Source organism: Panthera pardus, unplaced genomic scaffold (assembly GCF_024362965.1).
Source record: "Panthera pardus isolate Hobbes unplaced genomic scaffold, ASM2436296v1 HiC_scaffold_2, whole genome shotgun sequence".
NCBI lineage: Eukaryota > Metazoa > Chordata > Mammalia > Carnivora > Felidae > Panthera > Panthera pardus.
In genome coordinates this window covers 143421199-143441802 of record NW_026526765.1, presented here as the reverse complement: position 1 = coordinate 143441802, position 20604 = coordinate 143421199, and the positions used below count along the sequence as shown (strand labels likewise).

The 20604-nt window shown below is 44.6% G+C and overlaps 1 long non-coding RNA gene across 1 annotated transcript; it reads left to right on the top strand.

The window, feature by feature from the left end:
- Positions 1–16884: 16884 nt before the first annotated feature.
- Positions 16885–20217, top strand: LOC128778369 (uncharacterized). Its single transcript, XR_008423977.1, has 3 exons — positions 16885–18205; positions 18493–18632; positions 20029–20217. It is a non-coding gene; the product is annotated as an uncharacterized LOC128778369 (long non-coding RNA).
- The last annotated feature ends 387 nt before the right edge of the window (positions 20218–20604 follow it).

Genomic DNA, 20604 nt, shown 5'->3' with positions numbered 1-20604 from the left:
ATTTTTCATGTTTTATCTATTATATTTATAATCATTTCATCACTGATAAGGGTGGTGGGGTTATAGGAAAATGAGAATTTCCATGTACTTTTTTTTTTAATGTTTATTTATTATTGAGACACAGAGTGTGAGCAGCGGAGGGGTAGAGAGAGGAGGAGACACAGAATCTGAAGCAGGCTGCAGGCTCCGAGCTGTCAGCACAGAGCCCGACGCAGGGCTCGAACTCAGAAACTGCGAGATCATGACCTGAGCTGAAGTCGGTCACCCAACCAACTGAGCCACCCAGGCGCCCCTCCATGTACTTCTGTGCGTATAAACTACTACATTTTGGAAGGCAATTTGAGAGTATTCATCACATTTAAAAATATTTCTATTTTTTGATAGAAAAACACTACTTCAAGGATTTATTATGTTGAAGCTTTACTGACAAGTTGCAAGGGCCAACTGGATGCCTCAGACGCCTTTTGTATTCTTGGACTTGAAGTCTACGTACCCCAGGATCCATCTACTGGGTGGATCCCCTTCCAGTTTTTGTTTTTTTTTATGGGTCAGATGACTACCCTACATCCCTTTAGATGATTCTATAACTCCGTGGTCCCTAGAATGTTTTGCTTTAGTAAAATGTTTTCCTCTTACCTGTTATTATTCCCTTGTATATGGTTTCTTAGAACAAAACCCTCTACTGTCTACGTCTAAAGATGTTTCTAGCGTTAAAAACTAAGCCCCAGGGGAGGCACCTGGGCGACTCATTCAGTTGAGCATCTGACCTCAGCTCAGGCCTTGATCTCACAGTTCGTGAATCGAGTCCCACATCGAGCTCTGTGCTGACAGCTCAGGGCCTGGAGCCTGCGACGGATCCTGTGTCTCCCTCTGTCTGCCCCTTCCCTGCTCATGCTCTGTCTCTGTGTCTCAAAGATGAATAAACGTTAACAATTTTTTTTAAACAAAATAAATTTATTTATTTATTTTGGGAGAGAGAAAGAGAGGGGACAGTGAGGCAGAGAACGCGAGAGAGTATCCAAAGCAGGCTTTGTGCCGTCACGAACTCACGAATCCTGAGATCATGACTTGAGCTGAAATCAAGAGGTGGACACTTACCCGACTGAGCCACCCAGGCGCCCCTTCCGGTTATTATTAACCCCCTGGTCTGAATATATGTAACCATTGTATTTCACATGTTTTAAAATGCAGAATTTTTTTCTTCATTTAGCACCCTCGGAACCATGACACAGGTTAAAATCGATGGCGTATTGCAGTTGGCAGCGTTTTTTCTTTCTCAGGACATAAGGTAATAGTGCATCTTATAACCAATGATATTTTAGTTTCAGTAAAATTCACTTGTTATAGGGGAGCCTGGGGGGCTCACTCGGTTAAGCGTCCGACTTCGGCTCAGGTCATGATCTCACAGTTTGTGGGTTCGAGCCCCGCATCGGGCTCTGTGCTGACAGCTCAGAGCCTGGAGCCTCCTTCGGATTCTGTGTCTCCCTCTCTCTCTGCTCCGCCCCCACTCATGCTCTGTCTCTCTTTCAAAAATAAATAAACATTAAAAAAATTAAGAAAAATTCACTTGTTATAGTTTAATGAAATTATCAATCCAGTGTTATTTTGCTAACGAGATCCATCACGCGGAGCTACATTAGAAAGCTCTCTATTATGGTTACTTCTTTATTATTCATTATTAGTATTAACTTCTCTTTCATCTGTTACCTCATCAGTGTTTTAGGAGATTTTTCTTCGTCCAAAAGCTGGTTTTTACCAAGAATAGGTGTTTGCCACTTGAAAATCCACTTTGGGATTATTCATGATCCTGAGATGAAACTAAAGCTCGGGTCTTTGCTTGATTTAGCATTATTTTATTTATTTATTTACTTATTTTTTAAGTTTAAATTTTTTTTTAACGTTTATTTTTGAGACAGAGAGAGACAGAGCGTGAACGGGGGAGGGTCAGAGAGAGAGGGAGACACAGAATCTGAAACAGGCTCCAGGATCTGAGCTGTTAGCACAGAGCCCGACGCAGGGCTCGAACTCACGAGCCTTGAGATCATGACCCGAGTCAAAGTTGGGCGCTCAACCGCCTGAGCCACCCAGGTGCCCCGCCTTATTGTACTTAGATCGTGGCTTCATTTTCTCTCTTTCTCTTGTTCCTCCCAACTGTTAACTCCCTTCCTCTGGAAAGATTGCTGGGAACTCAGAGTCAGATCAAGTGTTTCGATATTGGCTAAGTCCAGGTTAGGCTACTTAGTAGCTAAGTAGAGTGGGCAGGTAATTGAAATTTCCCGGCCTCAGTTCTCTCATTTGTAAAAGCCTGTCCGCTGCCGTGTTCTTGCGAATAGCAGCTAAGGTGATAATGCACGTGGATGTGCTTGCTAAACTCTAAAACTACGAAATTTCGGGGGATTATTAATAGTCTCAGAGGGCACCTTCCATAATAGCTAGTTTTAACTACTTCCCTGAGCAATGACGCAAGGCACCCCCACATAGCGAGTTAATCTGGGATGAGTTCTTTTATTCCTGCTGTAGCTCATTATTGTGTCTTCTCATGCCTGATGGTACCTGCTTTCGTGTTCAGATAGCCTTAAGAAAAGTGGAGTTACATCAAGGTTATATCACGAGCCTCTGAGAAATTCAGGGGAAATTTACCTCCTTCATAAACCAGGTTGCTTTATCTTCAACAGATCGATAGTTTCCCCTGCATGCAGCATTCACTCTATGCATATTTCTCAAGTGCACATTCCGCTTCTGTAATCTCGTCATCTATCTGCAACCACAGGATCAAGTACAAATTGCTAACCAATGCGGGGCTCTGTTCACTACAATATGCTGTGAACAATGGAACTGTACGTCGGGAAGAGACTTGAAGTGAATCCCTTTGCCCTAACGGGTAATCACATGCGACACATCTAAGACAAATGATAATTTAGTCTATTCTTAAAGACCTCCCGAGGTGATTTTCCAACCCCTCTGAGGAACACATTCCAATATTTAGCCAATGTTGCTGCCTCTAAATCCTTCTTTGTGCCTCAGTGAGATTTCTCATGCCACAGAGTGACTGTTTTCTTACTGTTGGTTCACCTCAGCGAGAGGAGGTATGACTGATGACATACCAACTATTTGAGCCTGTCACCAACTTTCTACAACTGCGTTCATAAAGAGCTCCTTGCCTACGAGGTGACACCAAACTCCTCAGCTTGCCATATAAGACCGGTCAGAATCTGCTACTGGTTGTATTTAGAGCATCTATTCCCGACATGTCCCTTCATCCATTTGTTAGTGACTTTGCCAGAGTTCTTTGTGAATCTAAGAATTCCACGCTCTTTAATGTCTCTTGGTTTTGCACATCGCACAATGTCTTGGAATATCTCTCCTTCTTCTTTTCCTCATTGACTTTTACTTTTATTTCAACATCCGGCTCAAATATTACCTCTTCTGAGAAGACTTCTCTCAGCCTCCAGAGCAGGCGGTGACATTTGCCCTCTTGCCAAACTTTTACAGTTTTTGATGATTTCAGATGATGTTGCTTCTTGATTGTTTGCGTGCTGTTCCTCACTTCTCACTAGACTGTGAGGATTGAAGGCTGGGGATGAGCCATCTTCACATAGTCTTTGTGCACAATAGCTGACATATAGTAGGTGATCAATAAATGAATGGAAGGAAGGAGGGAAGGAAGGAAGGAAGGAAGGAAGGAAGGAAGGAAGGAAGGAAAAATGGCAAGAAGGAGGGAGGGAAAAATGGAAGGAAAGAAGGAAGGAAGGAAGGAAGGAAGGAAGGATGGAGGGAGGGAAGGAAGGGACACAGTACTCTCCTGTGATCCAGAGAGCCAGAAGGCTTTCTTTGCCATATATTAGAGGAGGAATGGGAATACAAAAAACATGAAAGATGGGGGGTGGGGGGCAGGAGGGGCGCCTGGGTGGCTCATTCGGTTATGTGTCTGACGTCGGCCCAGGTCATGATCTCATGGCTTGTGAGTTCGAGCCCCACACTGGACTCTGTGCTGACAGCTCAGAGCCTGGAACCTGCTTTGGAATCTGTGTCTCCCTCTCTTTCTGCCTCCCCCCCCCCCACCACCACTTGTACTCTGTCTCTCTCTCTCTCTCTCAAAAATAAATAAACATTTTTAAAAGTTTAAAGAAAAACACGGAAGACCTGTCAAAGGCATTGACATGCTTAAATATCTGTCAAGTTTATCCTAATTTACTTTAGCATCTTCAGAAATTGTTGAAGGACAATGGCAAGAATGTTTATCTCTTCAAGAGACATCTCGATAGGTCCCCATTTGCCATGCCTAATGTGAAAAAACATTACTAAGCCAGAAAGTCAAGCACTGATGTTTTATTGTCAGAGTGCTTTTTCCATTAGCTGTTCAGTACCCAGCAGCAGGATATTTGACAAAAGCATATGGATGTTGGCAACCAGTGGTATATGAGATGCTCACCATTAAAAATGCTCAGGCAGCCTACCGGTACCGTTAGAGGCTCTGCTGGCCAGAGCTGAAAGCCTGAAGTTCTGTTTATACAAAATGCACGGACCCTGGCATAGAATATTGCGATATAAATAACCTGTACCGCATTATGAGGTTGTCCTGATCTTATTAACGCATCAAAAATATAACTTCCCAATAAGGGCGTCCTAGGGAAGATGAAGTGACTCAGAGCTGGGAAGGAACCCGAGATTGTATTGTCTTGTTTGTTACCAGTGTAGGGGCCAATTCTTTCTTTATTTTAATGTTTCTTTTTGAGAGAGAGAGAGAGAGAGGGAGAGAGAGAGAAAGCAAGTGGGGAAGGAGCAGAGAGAGAGGGGGACAGAGGATTTAAAGTGGGCTCTGTGCTGACAATAGAGAACTAGCTGTGGGGCACGAACTCAGGAACCTTGAGACCATAACCGGAGCCAAAGTCTGCTGCTTAACTGACTGAGCCACCCAGGCACCCCAGGCCCATTCTTTAAACTGCCCTTCCCAAACTCTTGCAATTTGGTGTTCTCTCAGAATCTTCTCTTTATTATATACCAGTTGCTACTATTTCTAGATGGTTTTAAAATCTTCCTGTATCCTGCCTGCCTCTAAAAGGGATATGTTTTTGATGCCGTTTAGTTGCAGTTAAGGGGGAGAAAAAGCAAAAAAACAAAAAAACAAAAAAACAAAAACAAAGGACTTGTGTAATTTACACACTGGAAAAATCTACTCCCTGTCTCCACCCTGTTACCGTGGCTTTTGGTGGCGTGAATTAGATGCCTGTGGGATGCCCCTCTCTGGACCCGTGCATCAACACCCAAGACATCTGTTGGGACTCAGATTCTTAATTAAAGGAAGGGAAGAGAAAAGATGAGATATAGGTCTTTGTAGTAATGGAGGGTATACAGTTTCTTGTATGCAGACCTTTCAGATAACCTGGCAACAGTTTTTTTTTTTTTTCCTTCTAAAATTGGCTTCTAAGGAGTTAAATAGAGACTGCTTTCAGCTCTCTAGGATACATGTCTTTATTTTTAGGAACTGTTTGCATTGCTTATTTTCCCTTTGTGAGCAGTATTACTCTATCCAATTCTCTAATGATGTTGCTAGTAAAGTTCAGTTATTGATTTCATGCATGAATTGTGACACGGGCTGTCATATCTGTATTTTGGAGTGGTTAAGGGTCTTGGGTTTAAAGTCCTGGATTTGCCCTGTTGTATGACCTCAGGAAAAGTGTTCAAACTCTTTAAACTTGATATTCTTTTTTAAAAAAGTTTATTTGTTTATTTTGAGAGAGAGGGAGAGAGAGAGCAGGGGAGGGGCAGAGAGAGAGGGAGAGAGAGAGAGAATTCCAAGCAGGCTCTGCACTTTCAGCATGGAGCCCGATGCTAGAACTCAGGAACTGTGAGATCATGACTGAGCCAGACTGTGTCCGGTTATGTATATGTGAATATACATACATATATCCATACGCTTGACTGTTATCATTGTTTTTAGATCCTGGGAATAGCACACAGGTTGTAAGTCAAAGGTATAGTATAGGACCTAACTCTGCTTCTGTCAACTTGGTTCCCCCAGCAGAAAACTGTATATGTGTATATCATCTTTCCAGGCAATTCTGATATACAAACAAGCTTGAGAACCATTGGTCTAGAACATTTTCAGCTATTAAACATAGTTGGTTTTAACAAGTGAAGATACTCTCCTACATTTGCAGGTTTCTGGAGAACTTGAGTCTGGAAACGTTTTCATTAGGCTATTTTAAATACGTCTCATTGTCACTAAATTGTTTCTTAAATTGTCTTTGTAAATCATCCATGGTACAGATGAGCGATGAGACTCTTTGTCATGAAATTATATCACATGTGGGCATTTTTGTATGCCTGTGTACCTCTTTCCTGTGTGGATTTCTTTTTAAATATATATTTTATAAAGTTTATTTACTTACTTAGAGAGGGAGAGAGAGAGAGTGAGCCTGCGTGCACGAGTGGAGGAGGGGCAGAGAGAGAGGGAGAGAGTGAGAATCCCAGGCAGGCTCCACTCTGTCAGTGCAGAGTCTGATGCAGGGCTGCATCTCATGAACCATGAGATCATGACCTGAGCTGAAATCAAGGGTCAGACGCTTAACCGACTGAGCCACCCAGGTGCCCCTTGACTGTGTGGAATTCAATTTGAGTCATAGAGAATGCCTTATAATGTTTGTTTATCTACATCAAAGTGGAATGGATATACAGTATCTTACTGAGACTGACAGGGAAGCAAAACAAACCAGAAAAAGTTTCTAGTGGAGGGACTACAAATGGGAATTAATGACAGTTTACACATTATTGCTAAATGAGATTGTGTAAAACATCACAAATATTCCCAGGCTTAATTTGTTGCCTTGATTGATTGACATGGGACCATATTTATGAAATCTGTCACAGATTCACTCATGAACGGACTTTGCCTCGCCTATTCCTTCTACCATGTTAGTGGACTCCATCGATTGTAACTGACAGAAACCCGGTTCAAACTACAATTTTTTGTGTGTATTCATTTTTCAGAGACAGAGACAAAGCATGAATGGGGGAAGGGCAGAGAGAGAAGGAGACACAGAATCCAAAGCAGGCTCCAGGCTCTGAGCTATCAGCACAGAGCTCGACGCGGGGTTCAAACTCATGGACCACAAGATCATGACTTGAGCTGAAGTCGGACGCTTAACCGACTGAGCCACCCAGGCGCCCCCGACCTAAAATTTTAAAGCGGGAGAGATGAGGAATTAATCTGCTGACCTGTCTCTGGCATAGCTGGATACAGGGGGTCATATCAGGTCTTTAGGACTGGAGAGCTCCCTCTATCCCTCAGCCTTACTTTGCTCCCAGTTAGTTTCCTTCTCAAATAGACCCTTGACCCCATTGTTCTCAGCTATGCTGTCCCAGCAGAAAGAGCACTTTTTTTTCCCAAAATTGTTCCAGGAAAAGCCTCAGGTCTAGGTCACATCAAATGTGAGTTGGATGGCGTACCTGATCCTGACCTAACCACCACCGCTAAGGAAGAGAAGACACTGACTCACAAACCTAAATAACATGCCAGTCCCCCCAGGGATGGAGTCAAGCACATCCTGAAAACACAGAAGTTGGAGACAACTGATTGCCTCAAGGAACGTTGAGGGGCTGTAACCAGAAGAGGAAACGCACTGAGCTGTCAAAGAACCACAAATGTCCACTTTTACCTCATCAGGTCCTGAGTCCCTTAATTATGAAGCCTTCTACCTTGGAGATTTTCACCGAGATTTTGGAATCTTAGGAAGGGAAGATGAAGCTGAGATCTGTTCTTTGGGAGAAACCCAGCAATTGTAGGAAAGGTGTGGCTCTGATTTTCCCCCAGCCTCTTGTTGTACCAATTTATACAATTCGTGTCTCTCTGTTTGCCAATGTGATGGGAAAGAGAGTTGAATTCATCGGAAGGCTTTTGCATTCTGCCGAAGCACCATATTTCATTATATAGTTATTTTTTTAATTTAAGGGAATGAATTAAACTTCCATATAAGCCCAGGGAGAGCAGGCCACAGGGAAGAGAATTGTTTTCCAAGAGCCTCTCTGCTCTGTACCAATAGGTCCATATTTAATAACATTCCATAAATTATATGTTATTGAGGGGTTAAACATGCTTTCAAGTAAGCACAGTCTGTCTCTTTGGTTTAGTCTACTTTGCTCAGGGACTCACCCTTCAGGACCCAATGCACTTCCCTGAGTGTCCTAACTGGTGGCATTCTTTTTTTTTTTTTTTTTTTGAGAGAGAGACAGAGCGTGAGTGGGGGAGGGGCAGAGAGAGGGAGACACAGACTCCGAAGCAGGCTCTAGGCTCTGAGCTGTCAGCACAGAGCCCCACGTGGGGCTCGAACTCACAGACCGCGAGATCACGACCTGAGCCGAAGTCAGACACTTCACCACCTGAGCCACCCAGTCTCCCCTAACAGGTAGCATTCTGGACTTAGGGAGGATTCCCGATTTCATGCATTCACCTCCCCTCAATAGTGGAGATCCTTGATATGCAGTTAGCAGGATTTTAACTACTGTGCTTTGTAAAACTTCATGTATAAATTCATTAAAGTCCAAAACCAAGTAGACCATAATTCTCATTTGTGCTTCAGAGACTGTCGTCTCCGATGCAGCATGGCTCACCTTGCCAGCACCACTTGGTGTGGAAGGTGGCCAGCAATGTGGCACACCATCCTTGCTTGGTCAGAAATTATTCCCAGTAAAAAAAGAGAACCTTCGTGATTGTCCTTCACGTGCACAGTCCTGTGCTCGATGCTGTGACTTAAGATGGATTAGATCGAAGACACAGCCTTTGCTCCCAAGGCTGTTAAGGAGGCAAGAATGGGCAATTTGTAGGAGACAAACAACAGACACTTCAAAGAGTAAACATGCAGTGTCCCTGGGAACATAGGTGAGTATAATCTTTCCGCAAGACAATTTATCAATATCTGCCAAAAATTTAAGTGCAAAATATGCACACATTTGAAACCATGCCAGGGAAAAAAAAAAAAAAAGAAAAAGAAAAAGAAAAAAATTAAAACAATAATCTCCGGCTTGGGGAAGCCATTTCTATGTGCCACATAAAGCCTTTAGCATCAGAGACCGGTAATTAGTCTATATAAAAATCCATGTTTCTGGGGGCGCCTGGGTGGCTCAGTCGGTTAAGCGGCCGACCTCGGCTCAGGTCATGATTTCGCGGTCCGTGAGTTCAAGCCCCGCATCGGCTCTGTGCTGACAGCTCAGAGCCAGGAGCCTGTTTCAGATTCTGTGTCTTCCTCTCTCTGACCCTCCCCCGTTCATGCTCTGTCTCTCTCTGTCTCAAAAAAAAAAAAAAAAAAAAAAAAATCTATGTTTCTGCACGACAAAAAAGTAAAGTCGAAGACAAACGGGAAGTTATAACTTAACAGTTCGTGCAAAGAGCTACTTTCCTTAGTGTACAAAAATCTCCTCCAAGTCAGTAAGGAGAACACCAAACCAATAGAACAAATAGACAAATATGAAAAGTCAGATCACAGCAAAGGAAATAGAAATTTCTTGTAATGTTTATTTTTGAGAGAGAGAGACAGAGAGAGACAGAGAGTGGGGGAGGGGCACAGAGAGAGGGAGACACAGAATCTGAATCAGGCTCCAGGCTCTGAGCTGTCAGCACGACGCAGGGCTTGAACTCACAAACTGTGAGATCGTGGTTGGAGCCGAAGTCAGAAGCTTAACCGACTGAGCCACGCAGGCGCCCCTATAAATGTTTTTTAAACATATTAAAATGATTATTTGCAAGGTGAGGTACTCAAATTAATACCATAATGAAATACCATTTAATTTCTCAGTTTGGCAAAGTTCAAAAAGTTCCTTTATGCATTATGTGTATTCTGGTAAGGTGGGAGCGTGGGGACACAGTCAGGCCTATAAATTCCTGTTGGAATGTAATTTGGTAACAACCTCCATAGAAGGCAATCTGGCAGTAGTTACCATATTTTAAAATACAGCTACCTTTTGCCCCAATAGTTTTATTTCTAGAAATGTATCCTCCATTGGACATATGCGTCCTTTCGCCAAATGATGTGTCTGGAAGATTATTTATTGCAGCATTGTTTGAACTAGCAAAAAAACTCGGAATAATCTACAAATCCATTAAAAGGGGACTGGCTGAATTAAATTATGGCACACTCCTCTACAGAATGCTATTCAGCTGTAAAAAAGAATGAGAACCTCTTTATATCCTGATACATAGCCAAATAACCAAGATACATGGTTAAATGAGAAAAGGGGAGGTATAGAACATTGCATTTCTAGGGATATATAAAAAAGCAGGTAACAGACACAATGGAAACAGAATGGCTTTCAAACAGTGGTATTTAGGAAGCTTACTTTTTCGTAAATACACTTTTATACCTTTTAAAATATTTTTACAGTTTATTTATTTTTGAGAGAGAGAGAGAACAGGGGAGGGGCAGAAAGAGAGAGAATCCCAAACAGGGTCCACACTGTCAGCGTGGAGCTTGCTTCGGATCCTCTGTCCCCCTCTGCCCCACATGCTCATATGCTTTCTCTCTCGCTCTCTCTCAAAAACAAATAAAAACATTAAAAAAAACCAAAACTAAAACAGAAGCCAAAACAAGTTTCAGAAAAATATATACTATGTGCCCTTCATGGGAAAATTAAAAAATATATATATAAACAGTTTGAATAGGCATGGGACATCCATGTGTATGAAAAGACACACAAACAGTGACAGACTCTGGGCCTGTGCCCTGGGGGCTCTTGCTTTGCAATGTATCCCTTTATATACCTTATGAGTTTTAAATTCCCATGTCCAGATAATAATTACTTAGACGAAAAGGAGAACATAAACACAAGGACCAACATGTGGCTTTATTGGTTTCTGAACAGCTGAGTTGACCTTCTGGAGGGAGAGAACCATGCCAAGTGAAAATCAATGTTGAAGGAAAAGCCAAGCTCATAATGTGTAGAGCCCAAGTCCTAGAGGTACATCTTTAATTCCAAAATGGCCAAATAGACAGAAAAGGCAATCACAGATGATAGATGGCTTTACATTCTGAGCAATAATAAGCTTAGGTTTAAGACCTATTCGGCGATAACAATTTCCTTTCCATAAATGTTGCACTTTTTAAAAAAATATATCCTCCATGGAACTTGGCAGCTAAAAAAAAAGAAAGAAAGAAAGAAAAGTGTTGACTTTTCCGTGTTGCCCGTTATGCAACATTCTGAAATATTCAGAACACAAGAGATGCACGCCACAAGCACAATGACCTTAAACAAAATTCTCGTGCAGATGTATCAGAATCTATGTCACATGGCAGATGTCCTTGGCCAGCGGGGGAGCCAATGGCTGGCTAAATGCCTCCTCCACAGTAGCTGGTCTAGGGATGTGCCTTAGCTTTCACTTTAAAGAGAAGAGTGAGAAAAAAGAAAATGGAGCGCCTGGGTGGCTCAGTGGGTTAAGTGTCTGACTTTGGCTCCGGTCACAATCTCACGGTTTATAGGTTTGAGTCCCACCTCCGCCTCCGTACTGACAGTGCGGAGCCTGCTTGAGATTCTCTCTCTCTCTCTCTCTCTCTCTCTCTCTCTCCCCCTCTCACACTCTGTCTCTCTCAAAAATAATTATTAAAAAAAAAATAAGAGTGAGGCATGTTATTCAGGGTCAGGTGGCAGGAACACTCCATTGGGGAGAAACGCAGACATGGCGGGGAGTTCCTGCCTCTGGATGGGAAAACAAAATTCAGGCAACCCTTTGCTGCACATCCGCTGTCGTTTTGTCATTTGGGTAAAGTTCCTGTCAATCAGTAGCTGTTCTTGCTCCTTCTTCTGTAAGAGAACTGTCTGTGTCTGGTGTTCCTATGCTGCATGAATTAGGGATACAATTTGCTCATTTAATGTCGACCGTTCCTCACCTTATCTGCTGTTTTCAATCAGGAATTTCTCTACTTGAGCCTCTCCTGTCCTTAGACCTGAGCTCATCTGCTTCCTTCTTGTTCTAAGATTGAGTCTAGCCACAAATCCCTTGATCTGCTTCCTTCTTGTTCTAAGATTGAGTCCAGCCACAAATCGCTTCATGTCTGAGGGTGCATGTGTGTGACCATCCTGCCCAACTTTCATTCTTCCTTGTTCTCCGGGCCCTGGAGAGCCATTCACTTCCTCTGGGTCAGTCCGTGCAGCTCAGATAGTGAGGACGGTGGCATTTCTGGACCCAGGGCCAGAAGCTGGGACCAGTACCCGTGAATGCCCCATTGCCTCTTGGCCACCATGATTGGTTTGCGACCAGTTGATCATAGCATCGTGAGTCCTGGGGTTGGAGAGAGAGAGCTTCTGGAACATGCTCTTTCCCACTGAACTTAAACTGAGCAGGATGTGAGCTGAATGGGCCACGCAGTGAACCCTGCGCAATCCCTGCACCTGGCCAGGCCCAAAGCCACACCTGCCCTGGACATTTTAGCTATAAAAGTCCCCGAAACCCAATTCCCTTCCCCCTACCCCCATCTCCTTGGGCTGGGTTGGGTTTTTAGTCATCTGCAAAAGAGAGAACGCTAACATACCTCCCAGGAGGAGGATGATATAACAAACCTGGACGGGTCTTTACTCTTTCCTGCACACCTTCATTTACGTTAGCTAATGTGTTCTTCCAACAACTCTATGCAATAGTCAGGACAGTTTATATTAACTTCCATTTATATTTGGGAGAACTGAGGCTCACGGAGGTTAAATGATTTGCTTAGGGTCATAGCGTGTAAGAAAGGGAACCTGTGACCGGCCCCTTGATTTGGGCATTGCTGGCCCGTAATCCCTGAGGCCCTTCCCCCACCTCTGAAGGCTGGCACTGGGGGGACCTGCAGACTTTGCCGGGAGGTGGAGGGGGTTGTCTGAGGCCCGGGGAGGAGCAGAAGAAGGAGACGTCCACTGAGTAAACGGGGAATAACCAGCTCCTCATCACAGAGGAGTGCCAGGGTAGAGTTTGCTGAAGTGTCCAAAAGAAGCCATAATTGGGGGAGCAGCGCACCCGGGGGCAAAGCCGAGGGCAGGGAGGCTGAGGGAAAGTGACCTTCCTTGGCCACAGAGTGGCCTTGGAGGAAGGAGACGAGGGAGAAAGCCCGGGTGGGAATCTTTCCCTCTCTGTGCTGCCACATTTGCTCCTGGTTCCTTCACGTTCTGGTTCTTTCCTTACCCCACGTCCCCACCTAGCTCATCTTTTCCCATGGCTCCTGTGCTCAGGACCGATACAGATACGATAGGAATGTAATAGGAATTATTTCCATGCCTCTCTCTCTCTCTCTCTCTCTCTCTCTCTTTTTTTTAAATTGGAGGATGGAAGGCATTTTATGTATTACAGAAAGATCACATTCCTGGATGAGGTTTGAAATATTCTCTCTACATTTATCACTGTCTTTGGGGCCCCAGGGATTCAGGACCTCAAACGCCAACCTAATTAAAACAGCTGGGTTCGAGAGCGAAGAGAAAGCCATGCCAGTTAGCGTGTTGTGTAATTGAGGTCTCTATTTTTTTTGTTTTTTCATTTAAGGGATCACCCCCACTGCCTGCCCAAGCGATCACTGTCAGTTCAGGATTTCATGGGTTCCTGGGGAGTGGAGGGGTCATCGGTGAGCTCACTGCCCCCTCCCCCGCTGCACCTAACCTCTGCCAACCCCTCCACCAGCCCACGGTTTTTCTTCTTCAGGCCTTGGCAGGTCGTTTGTCAATGCTGATCTTAATCAGATCACTTCGTAATTGCAGAGGGACCGTCAGGATATTTTTGGTTGTCGTCTCCTAACAAAATGCAGATTGCGTGGCATGTATACATAGAATTACTCTGTAATTCAAAGCAAATTGACATTTAATTTCAATTTAATTACACAGGAATTACAGACATGACAGATACAGTCTAATTAGGAAGCAAAGTTATAAGAATCTGTTTATGGAACGAAAATCCATATCGTGTCACACTTTTAACAGAATCAAAATAATTCCCCTGCGTTTTCGTAGAGCGTATGTAATAGCACCAACAACCGTAACAACTAAAGCTACAGTTCTGGCCCATCTTACTATATGTGCGTGCGTATATTTTTCTGCCCATTGAATGTCGATTACTCCGTGTGAGGCTGGTCTGCCCATTCCCATGGTGTTGGTGAGACACGCTCACAGTCAGAGAAGGTAGGAATGTGCCCAGCATCCCCCAGTTACAGCATGTGGTCAAAGGGAGGTTGTGAGTCAGTTCTGTAGACTCTCAGCCCCACACTCAGCACCCCTAAGGTCTCCTTGCCGTCCCGGGAGGCATGGGATAAAATTCCCACTTTGGCCTCCCCTCACTTGGGGTGTTGGTCTGGAAGCTGGAGCTTTTTCTTCTTCCTTCCTCTTGCTCTCTCTCTCCCTCCCTTCCTCCCCCACTTTCTTTTTCCTTGCACTCACCAAATGAGTCCCTCCTGGACCCCCATTCTTTCAGGCACTTGTACTGGGTCCTGGGTGTTCAGTACTGAGGGAAGCCAACAGCTTTGTCGCCTCAATGCGGTTTCCTCTGCCCATTCCCGTCCCCTTCATCTAGGACAACTCGAGTGGCCTCATGTGCAGTGGACCCAAAGTGCTTACCTGCATGTGCCAGGACTTGTCAGGACACAACCGTGTTCGGAGGGACCAGAGCAGGTGAGGAAAGAGGCACAGAGCCCATTATGTGGTGGTTTCACCCTCATGAGAGTTTCACCCAGACCTAGGGTCTCCCCAGCTTTCTCTTCTCTTCCGGAGGGGGGGGGGTCTTCCCTTTGAAGGAGGCTTTTGTTTGTTTGTTTTTGATTGTTTTTCTTCCTCTGATCCCTCCCCTTGTACAAACCAAATGACAATCTGGTCACTTCCCGGCTTCCCAAAACCCAGGTCCATCTACCTAATGGGACGGTAGAATTTTCTTTCTAGCTAATTAATTTTCTTTAGGCTAGTTTGCTTTGATCCTCCCTTATCTCCCCCCTCACCCATTGCTCATTTATTATGATAATCCCTTACCTGGATATAATATTTTATAGTTTGTAACAGACTTTCCCTTACACACTCTCATTTGATCCTTCAACACCAATCTGTAAAGAGGTCAAGTTAATATATTTTTTTAATTTTTAAAAATGTATTTTACAGAGAGTGAGTGAGCAGGGGAGGAGAGAGAGAGAGAGAGAGAGAGAGAGAGAGAGAGAGAGAGAGAATCTCAAGCAGGCTCCATGGTCAGCACAGAGTCCGATATGGGACTTGATCTCACGACCCTGGGATCATGAACTGAGCAGAAATCAAAAGTTGGATGCTCAGCTGACCGAGTCATCCAGGTGGCCCCAGTGAATATTTTTATTATATCTCCTTTATAGGTGGAGAGATCAATAACCAGACGTTCATCACCTCCCATGGCTTATCAGTAGGAGTATTGGCCTCAGACTCAACTCTTCTGAGATTGATGCCAATTTTGCTCTCAGGACATTAGCTTCTTGTCTTTCATTGAAGACCCTTTTTGTTTTTCTTCCTGTTACCCCAAATGTCATTGTTAACAGGGGCACCTGGATGGCTCAGGCAATTAAGCATCTGACTCTTGATTTTGGCTCAGGTCATGATCTCACGGTTTGTGAGTTGGAGCCCCACATTGGGCTCTGCACTGACAGTGTAGAGCCTGCTTGGGATTCTCTTTCACTCTCTCTGTCTCTCTCAAAATAAATAAATAAACCTAAAAAACGTATCACCTATACAATCATTTATTTTAATTTTTAAAAACATTAAAAAATGTTTATTTTAAATGAGACTTTATATCACTACCTCAGTGGACAACTAGCATCACTTGATAGAAAGAGAAGGTAAACATTGGGGCACCTGGGTGGCTCAGTCAGTTAAGCATCTGACTTCAGCTCAGGTCGTGATCTCGTGGTTCATGAGTTCGAGCCCCACGTCGGGCTCTGTGCTGACAGTTCAGAGCCTGGAGCCTGCTTGGGATTCTGTGTCTCCTTCTCTCTCTGTGCTTTCCCTGTTCATGCTCTGTCCCTTTCTCTCAAAAATAGATAAACATTAAAAAAAATTAAAAAAAAGAAAGAGAAGGTAAACAATCCAAATACAGTAAAAATGAAGCGTCATCAGTAGATTGTGGCTGGCTACTGTTGCTTACCCAAGGTTCTTATCCTGATGCCAGCTCCTTATTGATAGTTAAACTTAGCCAGAGGGAGATGGGGTGTTAAATGTCTACTACCATTTAGTGGAGACTTTCTCCTTAATGTCACTGGAGGCACTGAAAAGGAATTGAAAATGAAAAGGAAAGCAGAGAACAGTTTTCTCACTGTGTATTCAACATTTTTTGATGTTCTGTGTCCTATTAAAAACACATGCCACCTTTCTGGCCTAACCATTCTATTTCACATGAACTCAACTCCGTATGAACTCAACATACCTACTCGGAATGCCCAGAAGGTCACATCCTGACTGTGGGGTGTCCTAAAAGGATGCTCCTGGGCACAGTTTTCTCTACCAGCTGGAGAAAGCCTATGCTTGGGGCCCGAGGCTTTCAGGGCATTGTTTCAGCCTGCTGTGGAGTTTGGTGGTGATTATTGTCTCCTAGATTTCTTTGAGGAATTGTACAAACTTGTGTATCTTTTTTTTTTTTTTTTTTTTTTAATTTATTTTCAGAGAGACAGAGAGCACAAGCAGGTGAGGGGCAGAGCGAAGGAAAGACAGAATCCCAAGCAGGCTTCATGCCATCAGCACAGGGCCCAATGCTGGGATTGAACTCATGAACCATGAGATCATGACCTGAGCTGAGATCCAGAGTCAGACGCTTAACCGACCGAGCCACCCAGGTGCCCCAGACTTGTGTATCTTATAGAGAAATGTACCTTATAGAAAACACATAGGCATAAGGAAAAGCAGGCTTCTCCAGTGTTCTGCAAACCTTGGGGGGATTACTTAACCTCCCCACACTTAGATTTCAGCTTCCTGTCAGTCAGAAGGCTGTGGTTCAGATTTTGTTTGCTTATAGAAGATAGAGGCTCCCCATGCTGAGAAATGGAGCATTTTGAGAAGGACATCAAGTATCGCCTTGAAAACACATCTTGAGGGGCGCCTGGGTGGCTCAGTTGGTTAAGCACCCGACTTCGGCTCAGGTCATGATCTCGCGGTCCGTGAGTTCGAGCCCCGCGTCGGGCTCTGTGCTGGCAGCTCAGAGCCTGGAGCCTGTTTCAGATTCTGTGTCTCCCTCTCTCTCTGACCCTCCCCCATTCATGCTCTGTCTCTCTCTGTCTCAAAAATAAATAAACGTTAAAAAAAATTAAAAAAAAAAAAGAAAACATCTTGATGAAACGCAAATGACGATCTAAATGAATCAAACCCAATGGATTAATCACATCATTAACATATCAATCATTAAAAAGTGGATTTGATAAAAAAATCAAATAGAACTGCTCCTGTACATAGGTCAGAAATTCATACATAATGCTGCTTAATTTTTTAAAAATATTTATTTTTGAAAGAGACAGAGCGCACAGGGGAGGGGCAGAGAGAGAGGGAGACGCAGAATCCAAAGCAGGCTCTGGGCTCCAGGCTCCAAGCTGTCACCACAGAGCCCGATGCGGGGCTTGAACCCACGAACTGCGAGATCACGAGCTGGACCGAAGTCAAATGCTTAACCGACTGAGCCCACCCTACCCCCCCCCCCGCCCCCGGTACCCCCATAATGCTGCTTTAAATTGTTTCCAGAACAAAGCAGATATAAGTAAACAATAACGATAAAATAACGATAATCTTGTCCCTTAGTGTAATTTCACATGTTAACGTAAAGAGAAGGACACAAGAAAAGATGCTTCCGTTTGCTTGGTGAACCCAGTCTGAACACAAGCAGAGAGTGGCATGTAGGTAATACACGGCCACAGTCGCGGTTCCTGGGATCCTTAACTCCTCGCTCAATTGCTTTCTTAACCTCATGAAAATAAAATCTGGGAGGAAGCAAATCACTTCTAAACACACACAGAGAATTCATCTTCCATGTGCAGGAGAGAGAAATCAAAGAACGCCCTGCTGTCCCTTTGCTTTTCGTCAGTTTGAAAAGAACGTACACAAAAAACAAATCTGAACATGCAAAGGGGTTAGCTCATCAAAAAGGAGATCAGAAGCAATGAGAGAGACTCTCTGCAAAGTACAGGGCGGCGGAGGACCGGGGACTCCGCAAAAAGACAGTTTGTCATGAGGCGGTGCGGATGGGAGCAAGCAAATGAGAACACGTTTGCAGAGGGTAGGAGGTTATTGACCAGGTCGCGTACTCCCCGAGTCTGGGATTAGGAGGTAAGTCTACCCTTCTGCCCTGTTCCAGGAGGTGAGAGACCTTCTCTTTCCACTGAGGTCTCATGCTGAAGGGTCAACCTTTTTGCGAATTGGCGGTAGTGGGCACTCGGAAAGCTCCCTGTGGTGGCTCCATTATAAGCAAAACTGTCAAGCGTGTTTTTATTGTATCTCAGTAACCCTTCTCCCTTGGCAGCCTCCCCTTCTGAGTCTCGCTTTACTGCTTTGCTTACTCCAAAGAGAAGATGCCCCGTTCTCTCTGGATCTGAGCCTGTCGCCTCCCTGTGGCTCAGCCCTCAACAGGAAATATCCAATGCCATGTCCTGGGCGGAAGGGAATTAGAGTTCAGCCGGACGATGACCTGAGACACCTGCCTTCACGTAGGCGGTTGGTGTCCTCGGGAGGGAGTACGGGAGCCGGTCGTGCGCAGGGGAGCCAATGCTCTGTCTAGAGCGGTCAAGCTGAAGGCACTGCTGACCTCAGAGCCTGCACAGGAAAACACTTCTGTGGGGACGCTTCTACCAGCTTCCACCAGCTCCCAGTTTGAACCCTTGCCAGGTCTGATAAAGAATCTGAGAAAGGCAGTGGAATTAAGGTTTTAATGAATATAACTTACGCAGTGTGCTGCCTGTCCTCTCCCAGCTCCCACGCCCACCCCTCACCCCTGCAACGAAAAGGATTTGCACTCCGAAGAGGCAGCCAGTCATCTGAAGTTGAACTAATGTGTGGTGGGCAGCGCCCGGGTGGCTCAGTTGGTTAAGCCTCTGGCCTTTGATTTTGTCTCAGGTCACGATTCCAGAGTCGTGGGATCGAGCCCCGTGTCGGGCTCCATGCTGAGCGTGGAGCCTGTTTAGGATTCTCTCTCTCCCTGGCTCATGCGTGTTCTCGCTCTCAAATTATAATAATAATAGTAATAATGTGTGGTGGAAATATTCAGGAGAGAAAGGCAGGTTGTAAAAAAGGCACCTTTCAGGTCACCCACCATGGAAAGCAAAGTCACGGAACCGACCCTGAAGTGACACCTTCATTCCCTGCACTTGTACGGTGGCCGGTGCTCATGGCACCTTTGCTCGCTGATCCCAGAATAACCAGCCCCAGGGCACATTCTGAGCACCGCACTTCTGGTCATCGCACTGATGGCTGGGATTGACAGGGAGTCAAGGCCGGCGGAGAGGCGGTTCCTGGGTAGTCACTGCAGGTGCTGTTGGAGGCTGGGTGAAGGAGGTCCTCGCAGGTTCCCTCCAGAATCCCTCAGAAGGCCTTGATAATTCGGGGCACCCGGGTAGCTCAGTCAGTTGAGTGTATGATTTCGGCTCAGGTCAAGATCTCATGGTTTGTGAATGCTAGCCCTGCGTGGTGCTCACTGCTGTCAGCAGTGTCTCCCTCTCTCTCTGCCTCTCCCTCCTTTGTGCTCTCTCTCCCCCCAAAACAATAAATTAAGAAGAGGAAGAGTGAGAAGAAGGAGGAGGAGGAGGAGGAGAAGGCAGCCTTGAACTTTCCAGCACCACCATGGGAGTCTTCTGTTAAGAAATCTCTTACACTGGAGGCCATGTTGCCAATGGCCCCCATTGTTGTGAAACCTTGGTCAAATTGCCCAACTCCTCCAGACCTTGATTTTTTTTTTTTCTTTTGCTGTTAAGTAGATCAGAAAAGAGGATTGTTAAGCTCCTATCAGGGTTGTGGGGAGGCTTAAAATGAGATGCTGTATGTAAAGGGGTTGGGCAAAGTCCACAACACTTCACACATGCACAGTTATTTCTCTCTGGCTATTTCCAGATGTCAGGTCAGATGCCGTGGAAAATTGGAAAAGCCTATTCTTGCGAATTCCTAGTCTCCTCCTGAATCCAATGGAAAAACAGCAGGCCAATTTTAAACCTATGTATTTCCTATAGTGGAGGTTTTTTAAATGTCAGAATGAAAATTTGACTTAACTCCAGCACTTGATGGAAATAAAATGAAGTCTGCAAGCACGTTAAATGCTTAACCTATCATTTTCTTGCTCTTGGGAAATATATATTAAAGAAAGAAACCCAGCGTGTTGTGTTCTGTTGTCCTGCGTCTATACATAATTAAAGATCTCTTTCACCGTCCAAGATGATTTAAAGTTCAGGGGGAATAAATATCACCACTCTGGCAAATGTGCTAAATGCATGTTTTAATAAACTAAATTTACGCTGCCTGGTTCTTGCAAAATTAGGAATTAGACACATACGCTTTCCAGGAAAAATGGTCAATTTTGCCTGGGTTTCTTCTGGACTAAAACATGACCGTGTCCCCAGCGAAGGGACGCGAAAGGAAGCGAAAAGAAACACAAAAAGAGGCTGGCCTATATTTAGCACTGCTTGATGACCT